We start from the raw sequence: 11,730 nt of genomic DNA on the forward strand, positions 1-11,730 counted from the left end.
CTAAGGCATTCAGGAAGGTGGCTTAGGACCCTTATTTATTTATAGAGTACTCGTCTACTCGACTACCGGTCCTGTAGTCATAATCTGAGACAATGCCAACTCCAAGAAAGAGACAAATCTCTTAGAGCTCCTGCACTTACCCCGATTGCTTTGGAATTGTTTAATCTGATTCTGACTTTAAAGTAAGAATGGACAACTGGAAGATCTGCCACCTGGACGGCATCTCATACAGAGAGGACACCTACAGAGAGGCCAAAGAGAGGTGAAGTCTATTGGCATGGTTGAGCGAAAAAGCTACCTCTCAGCTTAGCAACCTGAGTTGCTAAAGAGTGCCTTTAGCTTGCTTTTGACTCAGGAAGTTAATCTACATTTGGCCTCAACTTCCTTGGGGATTATTTTCTGAGGTTCCCCTGACCCTCAGATCCACCAGCTCTTCCCCCTCCTCGTCTGCATGCTTTCCTCTGATAGACACAGTGGCTAATTGCCGAGTTGGGACAGGCTCAGTATCTCATTTCTTGTGGTCGCAAGATGAGCTTTTTGTATGACCACTTTATATTATATTCTCAGCAGTGAGGTACATTTGTCCTTTGGAGTTAAAAAAAAAATAACGCAATCCTACGGAGTCAGGTAGAAAACATTAATGTTTTGACTAATTTAAGATAGCAAATGAAAAAGACCTGTACTATAATTTTCGGTTTATGAGGGTGTAAGGTATCATTATGGGAGTTTAGCTGCTGCTTCTCGGTGCCAATTACTTTAGACATGTCTAATTTGTTTTTCTCTTTCATATCCACATTATCGCCTTTAGTCAATGTGAGCGAGAGAAGAGGGTGACGAGCTATGTGTCAGCTCCTCTCGGGGCAGATCATCCAGGCTCAGGTTGAGTGTCAGGTGAGGGGAATTAGGCAAGGCTCCTCCTCTTCGATTCATGTCTCAGGCGTCCCTTTTGCGCGGCTTCCAAAACAGTCCCCTTTTACAAGCAGCTGCCCAACTCAAACAAGACTATAACGATAGCAAATTAATATATTCTTTCACCAATTATGCACTTACGGTGAGTTAGTGATAGATTTAGAAAATAATCTCTTACCGAGATGAGCCACATTAAATTGGCTTCTCTTTCTTAGATTGTGTTATGGCCAAGGCAAAAATCGATCGCCTTCTCTCCTTGCCGACCACTCGTGTGCCAACTCTTCTGTTTGCTCTTGTTCACGGGTTGAAGAGACTGCCTGGCCACGGGTCTCAGACTGCCTCACAGACTTCGCTAGCGTGCAAAAGCATCGTGGCATTAGCGTCTCAGAAACGCCCTAAATGTACCACGTGGTCTAAACAGCTGATGTTTTCGTACAGATCAAAGCAGTAAAGACTCCCAACTTTGTCTCAAGGATGTCTGTACAGTCTGACTATAGGACTCTATAAAACTCCAGCCACAGGTATAAACGAGAACTTCAACATACACAGGAGCGGGAACCATTTTAGAGATAGATTACTGATCTGAGTATCTCGCTGAGAAGTTTCTTTCTGTATGAATGTCCATATTAACTCTGAGAGAAAATACTCGTCAGGCATCCTGACTCTGTCAGCTTCCCAAGTCAAGGAAACCACTCCATTGGACTCCAGGGGTTGACAAATTAAAGAGGGGGTGGCCCATTTATAGGACGATAGGACAGAATTACGGAGCTTTAGGGTATAATTTTTCAGGTGATGGGAATCAAACAGCAAAAATACAAAACCTGTCTGTGTTATATAAGGTCTCAGATGAAAAGTCTCCCCCAAAGACATCATGAATGTTTACAATTTGGATAAAAAATTTCTATCCCCAGTAGTCGCTAAATGTACCTTGTAGCTTTCTAAAGATATCCCTGCCTTAGAGTAAATATAGTCACAAAACAAAAGTATTCTTCTCATTTCTCTTTTAAAAATATTACCTAACAGAAAACTAGGCGTGGTGTGCATGATTATACACACAGCTCCATGGGAGGCTGAGACCACACACACACACACACACACACATACACACACACATACACACGCACACATACACACACACATACACACGCACACACACGCACACATACACACACACACACACACTCACGCACGCACTCATACAAGCACGCACAAGCGCAAGCGTGCCAAGTGATACGGTAAAAGTTAAGCTCACACATTAAACTAGTATCTAAAGAGCTTTTTAAAAAGTGTTGTATGTCATAAAAAGAAAAGAGTGAATTTTATGAGTGGGCATTTCCCATTTTTGAGGGCTTGTGTCAGCGCGGCACGTTGTCATCACGGAATAACGTGTTTTAGGCATTTTAGGCTAGCAAAGTGAAGTTTGCAGGATGGGAGATTTTCCTGTCGACAGTTACGCAGAAGACAGGATGGGTGTCGCCCTCCCAGTTTCCTAGTTATTGATGTAGAGAAAATTCGATGCGTTAGCAAATCTGACACCTCCCACCCAGAATATACTTTCTATATTACACGTGATTGGGGGTCCCCTCCTTGATGCCCTGAAACGAAGTGAGACGTGTCTTAACTGACGAACGAGCAGTGGCATCTCCGGCTGGCTGTGGATCGTTAACTTAGTTAGCGGGTTTGTTTGTTAATTGTTAATTATCAGGGATATATTAAGTATTTTGTTTTGAGCGAATAGGCTTTTTTTTTTTTTTGCTACGTACCACTTTTTTTGTCTGTGTACCACTGGCGCCCCTAGAGGCCAGAAGAGGGAAGACGACTCAGCTTTGTAGGAGAGACCCTGTGGCAGCCTCCCTTCCGTCTCTGGCCCCATCCCCCCAACAGAGCACCAATATCTTCTTCCCCCCAATCTACCTTCCCCCGAGTTATCCTGTTACCCCAGCCACCAGCACCCGCAGGCATTCTCTGAGCATACCAGCTGAGCAGAACAGGAAACAGTAAACTATTGAAGACCCTCACCTCACCTTCCCTCAACCCAAACCCCGGGTCTCATCCTAGTGCTGCTACAGACTTCCTTGCCCCTGTCCACATCTGCTGTGAACCCCACACACCTTCCCCTCCTCACCACCTCTTCCCTCAACTCCATCAGCCTTCCCTGTCCTCCCGCTCCCGTGTCCTGTGGATCCCACAGATCTTCCCCTTCAAACCTTCCTCTCCGTCCTCTTCATTTGTTTTGTTCCAGACCCCAACCCCAGCAGGCACCCGCGGCTAACCCAAGGGCTGCTCCTCCCTGGGCAAAGGAGGCTGAAGACAGACCCACCCCTCTCCTTCTGCTCCTGAGATCCTGTTCACCGGTCTCATCCTCAGCTCTGCAGCAGGATCATGCTGCAGTCTCCTTTCCCTCTCTGACCCTATTCCCAAGGGATCACAGAGATCTTCCCGAACCTTCCCTCCCCCAGTTCAGCCCAGTACCCCAGCCGCCAACACCAGCAGGCATTTCCTATGAACACCCCAGATGAACAGACCAGGTAAACAGTAACACACAACTGTCACACTCTGTGAAAATCCAGGAAGGAAACAGAAACCACGGAACAAAACACCCACCCAACAAAGACAAACCTAGAACTCATCATTTAGACCTATACTCACCCCCAAACCCAAATGCCTAGACACAAGTATAAAAATACAATCAATAACAGGTAGGGAAATATGTCCCAACTAGGGCCCAACTATGATACCACTGCAGGCCCTGAATAATTTCAACATGGGTGAAGTACAAGAAAAGACATTAAAACCAACTATATGAAGATGATAAAGGTTCTCCTAAAAGAAATGAATAAATCTCTTAACAAAATCCAGGAAGAAAACAAACAAATCTGAGGAAATGAGTTACTCCCTTAAAGAAAGCCAAGCAAAACAAACACTTGAAGGAAATTAGTAATTTAAACAATATCTATTCACAAATCCAATCCTATAGAAAGTGCTAGAAGGAAAATTCCCACCCAAGGAGATTAACTACACCCATGAAACACAGGAAATGGATAATTTAAAGCCAGCAAAATCAAAAGAAGAGAAACACACACACATACACACACACACACACACACACACACAAATACCCAACACCCCATCACCAACACCAACAACAATACTAGCACAACCAGCATAGAACCAACCCAAACAAAATAACAGGAACCAACTACTGAGAGCTCCTGAGTACCTGCCTCAGCACGCTCTCGGCGTTCAGAATAGGACTTCTAAACAAGAGAAGACTGCTGAGAACGGGATCTGAGGGGCTGACTGGCTCGGGAATTGAGGAACCGACTGACTTGGGCACGTTTTACCTGCCCATTTCTTTATTCCTAAGGGGAAGACAAGCCTAAGAAGATGCATAGGGGCGTAAGGCTTAAGGGCAAAGTATCAGACATAAGGGCAAAGCCGAAGGGTAAAGGCATCAAGCGTAAGGCATCAGGGTGAAAAAGGAATAAGGGTTAAAAAAAAAAAAAGGTAAAGGTAAGAAAAAGGGGGTGTTCTCCACAAAGCTTTCAGTTTATATTGGCATACAGAGAAGCTAACAATCCACAGGCGGTAACAATAGTATCAAGCATGCATTTTTTACAGAGTCACAAGATCTGGCAAGGAGGCGCCTTACATCTCCGAGGGGGCGTGGCTGTGAAGTTCCCCCGTGGCTGGGAACACAGCCTTGGTAGCTATACTGACCTGGGGGCTTGATTCACACTAGCATTAGCATCTAGCTGGTTGAGTTAAGAGGAATCTCTTCTGGGGACCCTGCTTTTGACTCCAGCAGGGTACCCAGATGAGAATTTTTCTCTCCGAAGCTAGTTTTAGCGATTCAGACCTTTTCTCCTGTATAAACGGTTCATTTCCTGGGTGATGATCCTATGCTAGTTGAAACCAAGGTAGAGGGTAAAGACAGAATCTTAGCAGCCTGTTAAGTCAGAGCAGAAGACCAGGAGATTCCACCTTCCAGAGTCTGCTGTTAGAGCAGACATACTGCCTCCTGCATGAGGCTCCTCTCTTATCAGTGACTCCTGTCAATAAAGAAACTTTGTGGGGGACTATTTTTATGTAGGTTTTGAGGTTTTGAGACTATGAGAGCAAGGACTTGACCGGATGAACTTTTTTACCGGATGTCTTCACGGTGTGGTGGGAGGTATCCCGTTGCCCTACAGAAAAGTCAGGTTTATACCCTGAGACACTACTGAAAAACTATGGGAGGGAGAAATGCTGTGATTTCACAGGATTTCTACAGAATTCACAGTGACTGATCCAAAGGGCAGATGTCTCCCCCCCCCCCCGCACCTCTGCAAAACGGTTCTCCAGGTGGAGTGTATGTATGTATACACTTACCGTGAACAGTCCAATAGATCTGTCAGCTGTCCCTTTACTGTATAATACTTGTGGGCTCACCACAACCAACAATCATTGGTCGTTGATATCTGTCAATATCCGTGGTCTCAGATCCCCAATAAAAAGACATAGCAGACTTTCAAAGAAGAGCTAATTATAATATTCCCCAAATCATTCCACAAAATAGAAACAGAAGAAACATTGCCAAATTCTTTGTATGAGGCCACAGTCACCCTGATATCCAAATCACATAAAGATGAACAAAGAAAGAGAATTACAGACCAATTTCCCTTATGAACATTCATACAAAAATATTCAAAACTTGCAAACCAAATCCAAAAACACATCAAAAATATCATCCACCATTAGAAAGTATGCTTCATCTCAGAAATGCAGGTTAGGTTCAACCTATGAAAATTCATCAATGTAATCCACAGTATTAACAAACTGAAAGAAAGAAAACACGCAATCTCCTCATTAGATGCTGAAAAAGTCTTTGACAAAATTCGATACCCCTTCATAATAAAAGTCCTGGAGAGATCAGGGATGCAAGGGGCATACCTAAACATAATAAAGGCAATTTACAGCAAGCCAATAGTCAACATTAAATTAAATGGAAAGGAACTTAAAGCAATTCCTCTTTAATTAGGACCAAGACAAGGCTGTCCACTCTCTCTGTATCCATTCAACATGGTATTTAATGTTCTAGCTAGAGTAAAGGAGATCAACTAAAGGAGATCAAAAGGGTACAAATTGGAAAGAAAGAAGCAAAGGATCACTATTTGCAGATGATATGACAGTACACATAAACGAGAACCAGAGAACTCCTACAACTGATAAACGTCTTTAGTGAATTGGCTAGATATAAGATTATTAGCTAAAACAAAATTAAACAAAACAAAGCAAAACAAAAAGACAACAGAAGTCCTCCTATATACAAAGGACAAAAAAACCTGAGGAAGATATCTGTCTGGAAAACCACACCCTTCACAATTGCCACAAATACTATAGACCATTTTCTGGGTAACTCTAACCAAGCAAGTGAAAGATCTTTACAACAAAAACTTTGAGTCTTTGAAGAAAAAAACTGGAGAAAATATGAGAAGATGGAAAGTTCTTTCATGCTTATGGATAGGTAGGATTAACATAGCAAAAATGGCAGTCCTACCAAAGGCAATCTATAGATGCAATCCATTCACTATAAATCCATCACAATTCCTTACAGATCTTGAAAGAACAATACTCAACTTCATATGGGAAAAGAAAAGTCAAGGATAGCTAAAACAATTCTGTACAATAAAAGAACTTCTGGAGGTATCACCATTCCCCATTTCAAGCTTTACTGTAGACTTATAGTAATAAAAACCACATAGTGTTGGCACAAAAGCAGACAGGTGGGTCAATGGAATTAAATCTAAGACCCAGACATAAATCCACACACTCATGACCACCTGATTTTTGACAAAGAAGTCAAAATTATGCTATGGAAAATAGACAGCACCTTCAACAAATTGTGCTGGTCTAATCGGATGTCTTTATGTAGAATAATGCAAATAGATTCATACCCATCATCCTACTCAAACTCAAATCCAAGTGCTTCGAAAACCTCAACATAAATTCAGATACACTGAACTGATAGAAGAGAAAGTGGGAAAAAGCATTATTCATGCATTGGCACAGGAGACAACTTCCTGAACAGAACACCAATAGTACAGGTGCTAAGATCTACAATTAGTAAATGGGACCTCCTGAAACTGCAAAGCTTCCCTAAGGCAAAGGACACTATCAATAGAACAAAATGGCAGCCTACAGAATGGGAAGAGCTCTTTACCAATTCTGGTACCGATCTAAGTAGAGAATTCTCAATAGAGGAATCTCAAATGGGCTGAGAATCTCTGAAAGAAATGTTCAACATCCTTAGCCATCAGGAAAATGCAAATCAAAATGATTCTGAGATTCCCATCTTACACCTGTCAGAATGGCTAAGATCAAAAACAGGAGTGTCAGCATGTGCTGGTAAGAATGTGAAGCAAGGGGAACACTTCTACATTGCTGGTGGGACTGCAAATTTGGACAGCCACTTTGGAAATTAATATGGAAGTTTCTCAGCAAACTGGGAATGGATCTTCCTCAAGACCCAGCATATACTACCCTTGGGCATAGACCTAAAGGATGCTCCACCATACCACAAGGACCCTTGCTCAGTTATGTTCATTGCAACTTTATTCATAATAGCCAGTCACTCAACAGAAGAATGGATAAAGAGAAAATGTGGTACATTTACACAATGAGTATTACTCAATCAGTTTTTTTAAAACCACTAGGAATGATGGGATTTGTAGTCAAATAGATGGAACTAGAAAAAAATCATCTGGAATGGGGCAACAAACCTAAAAAGATAATTATGGTATGCACTCATAAGTGGATGTTAGATGTTAAATTAATGGTTAAATAAATGGTAATCATCCATAGATTCTGAGTGATTAGGTAAAGAGGTGACATCTAGGGGGATGGGGTATATGGATCCTTCTGGGAGGGAGAAATGGAATAGATTTCATGGGTGAAATGGGTCTCAGTAGGGAGGGGAGAGGAGGGCTTTCAGGGGGTAGGGGTGGTTTGGGTGTGAGGCAGATGGGGTGGAGAGAGATAGTGCAGGACAGATGGCCGGACTTGGGAGACTTTGGGGGGTAGCGTGAAACCTAGTGTAGTGAAAACTTCCTGAAATTTTTGAAGATGATCTTAACGAGGACTCCTAAGAATGGGGGATTTGGGATCCCAACAGGACATCTCTTGCTGCCAAGAGAGGCTTCTAGGGACAGGACTAGGTGGCATTTAATTGAGTTGTTGGCCAAGGGGGCCCCAGGAAAACCCAGGCTGTTGCTGAGCCAAAGAGTTGGTCTCCACAAACCGGCAGTGGGATCCCATTGCCAAGAACAGCATCCACACAACTAACTGAACATTGAGAAGTCAAGCCGGTGCCTACATGGAGCCTTCACCTCTACGTTCTAGTCTCCTTGGCATGAGAAGGTACTTTGCAGGCTACTGGAGGGAAAAGCGGACACCAACTCAGCCAAAAACCCTTTGACCAACAATCTGTCCTGTCTGCCAAATATGCCAGGTCAATGGTGGTACAGAACTTGCGGTAATAGGCAACCAATGTCTAATCTGACTTAAGGCCTAATCTACAAGCGGGAACCCATACCTGATACTGTTAGAGTAACCAGGAACCAGAGACTAGATAGTTCAGAGACCTAATTTAAAACCAAAAATGACTGGTCTTTTCTAAAGTATGAATCAAATGACTCAGTGATATTCTGCTTTACTCATGGACCCGTACCTTATACAATCATCATCAAAGATACTTCCTCCTGCAGCAGATGGGAACAGATGCCGAGATCAACAGTCAGACATTATACACAGAGAGAGTCTAAATGGGATATCTCCATCACATCCTTCCCTGCAGAGCTAGCTCAGGGAATCCTGCAGAAAAGGAGGTAGAAAGAATGTAAAAACCAGAGAGGACCCGGTGGTGGTGGCGCATGCCTTTAATCCCAGCACTTGAGAGGCAAAGACAGGCGGATCTCTGTGAGTTCGAGGTCAGCCTGATCTACAAGAGCTAGTCCGGGACAAGCATCAAAGCTACAGAGTAACCCTGTCTTGAAAAACAAACAAACAAACAAAAAAAAATAGAACAAAAGAGGATGGGAGACACCAGGAGAACAAGACCCTCTGAATCAACTAAGCAAGGCTCATATAGCTTCAGAGACTTCTGAGACTTCAGAGCTTCAGAGACTTAAGCCAAAGGCACAGAACTCCCATGGTATGCACCAGGTTCTCTGCATGTGTATTACAGCTATCAGTCTGGTATTTTTATGGGACTCCTGACTGTGTGAACAAGACTGTCTCTGCCTCTTGTCCCCACTCTTGGGACTCTTTTCCTCCTGCTGGGGTGCTATGTCCAACTTCAATATGAGAACTTTTACTTCATCTTGTTGTATTTTATTTTGTCGTGCTTGGCTGTTGTGTCTTGGAAGCCTGTTCTTTTCTAATGAGAGACAGAAAGGGAATGGATCTGAAGGGCTGGGGAGCTATGGAGAAACTGAGGGGAGTTGAGAGAAGGAGAAACTATTTGCATTTTTATTATAGAGGGAGAGAGTCTCTATTGTATGAAAAAATGTTTTCAAGAAAAGAAAACGTTGCAATATTTTAAAAAAATTAGGCCCAGCTGAAAGAAGGAAAGCACATAATTCAGTGGTACAGCTCATAAAAGGGGAAAACTTAGAGAGAGGCATGCACAAACAGAAAGAAAAAAGCACAGATCAAGGAAGTCAAAGGCCAGCAGCATCAGATATGAGCGGAGAAGGATGGATGGCGTTCCCTTACATTCAGCCGATAAGCCAACCTCAATCTTAGCTTTCACTTCTAGCCTGCCGAGCTGCGGGAGAGTAAATTTCTCTTGTCCTAACCCACCTGCCTTGTAGTCCTCGGTCACATCAGCCTGGGAAAAATAATGCAGTAACGAGTTACAGTTAAGCCTGTGTCTTCAAGGAGAAGTAACTCTTGATTTCCCGGGCATTTCTTTCCTGCCGCCTGATCTTTTCCCACCCTTACATTCAGTCGTGGTAGCCCGCCTGGAGTCTCAAACCACAGATTTACGAAGCGATGTCTTAGATGCCTAGAAATGCAGACTGCAGTGCTATAACCTAGGGCCAAGATGAAATCTACTCAGTGTTTTCCTAGGGCATAGTCAGGCTCTTGAAGCAGATTAACCCTTACAAAGAGGTCGGACTGCACTAAAATTGCAGAAAAGAAAAGACCAGGAGAGAGCAGAGAGTGGTTGTTTGCCTGGTGGATTGCTTGGTTGGCTGGCTGGTTGGTTGGTTGGTTGGTTGGTTGGTTGGTTGGTTGGTTGGCTGGTTAATTGGTTGGTTGGTTGGTTGGTTGGTTGGTTGGTTGGTTGGTTGGTTGGTTGGTTGGTTGCTTGTTTGGCTGGTTGGTTGATTGCTTGCTTGCTTGCTTGGCTGGCTGGCTGGTTGGTTGATTGGTTGGTTGGCTGATGAGCTCCATCCAAGCAAAGCAAAAGGGGCTCCTTGGTGTGGGGGCAGACGTCGGAGTGATGCTTTGCTTACGTGGTGTGGACAAGGCCCTGGGTTTCTTTCTAGCACTGGAAGCAGCAGCCAAGCTCCTCTTGTCAGGCAACCTCTGAAGGAAGAGAGAGGAGTTTTGTGTGGCTCCAGTTACCCAGAATCTCTCTTAGGCCACCTACGTTTTAGCCGTTCAGTGGCACAGAACACACAGTGTTGGATCAACGGAGGATGCAGAAGTGGTCACTGCCTGGAAAGGCATTTGTCTCTCGGCAAATTAAAGCAGTAGTGTCAGCCAGCGCTTCTTTGAGTTTAGCAAGCATGATATCATTATAGAAGCCAAAGTAAGAGCTAATGCAGGGCACCTGCTGTGTCCCCACGGCTCCTCCATACTCAATATGCTAACTCACTGAACTATACAGTAAGTCCCGTGTTGTAAGTGGGACTGCTGTGCCTGCTTTGTAGATAATTGGAGTTTATAGCCCTAGAGAAAGTTTTCAGCTGAGCTTTTAAACTTACACTCAATCCTTGGCTATCAAGCAATTCTTTAATGCAAGAGTTTGGGGATCTTATTTTGTTGCGTTGCCTTTTAAATTAGCACATACTAATTATACAAAGCACTGAGTTTCAGCATAATACTTTCACGCGCGCGCACAATGTACTTTGATCGTCTTGGACCCTTCTAGAACCCTCTCTTCCCTCCTCCCTTCCTTCTGCATTTACACGTTACCGCCTACCTCCATGTCCTCCTCCCTCCTAAGTTCCACAAGGAGAGCAAACACTTGGTACGTGCCTTTGTGTGCCTGGTTTATTTCACACATGGCACATTGATCTCTAGCTCCACCCAATTGATTCAAATAACAGAATTTTATTCTTCTGGATGACTGAATAATATTCACACACACACTCACGTATAAGTGGGAGTTGGGATGTTTAGGTCTGAACTTCAGCAGACCTAAATAATAAATAAAATAAAATAAATAAAAATAAAAATAGCTTTGCTATTTTTCTAAATTAATAAAATTTTTCGACACAACGAGCACACATTTAAAATGTAAGCTCCAAGGCACATCCCGGGACTGTGTGCCCTGTTCATCACTGTCCCTGCTGATGACCGCAGTACAGGTGACTCCCAAGCGTCTTTAAAGTTTATTTTAACCGGGCTATGGGCAGTCTAGTAACAGGACACGATTCAAACACCTGATGGACGACACAAGGTACTACCCCAGGATCGCTGTTGGCCGGTGGTACCCTCATTCTTTCCAGAAGTCTATACTTGGTCCTGATGGAAGCTGATGAGCCATGTTGCATCCCAAGTGATTTGGGGTGTGAGGGGATATGACAGTTGAAGATTATCCATTTCTTA

The sequence above is a fragment of the Myodes glareolus genome, chromosome 27 (assembly GCF_982192425.1).
Source record: "Myodes glareolus chromosome 27, mMyoGla1.1, whole genome shotgun sequence".
Taxonomy (NCBI): domain Eukaryota; kingdom Metazoa; phylum Chordata; class Mammalia; order Rodentia; family Cricetidae; genus Myodes; species Myodes glareolus.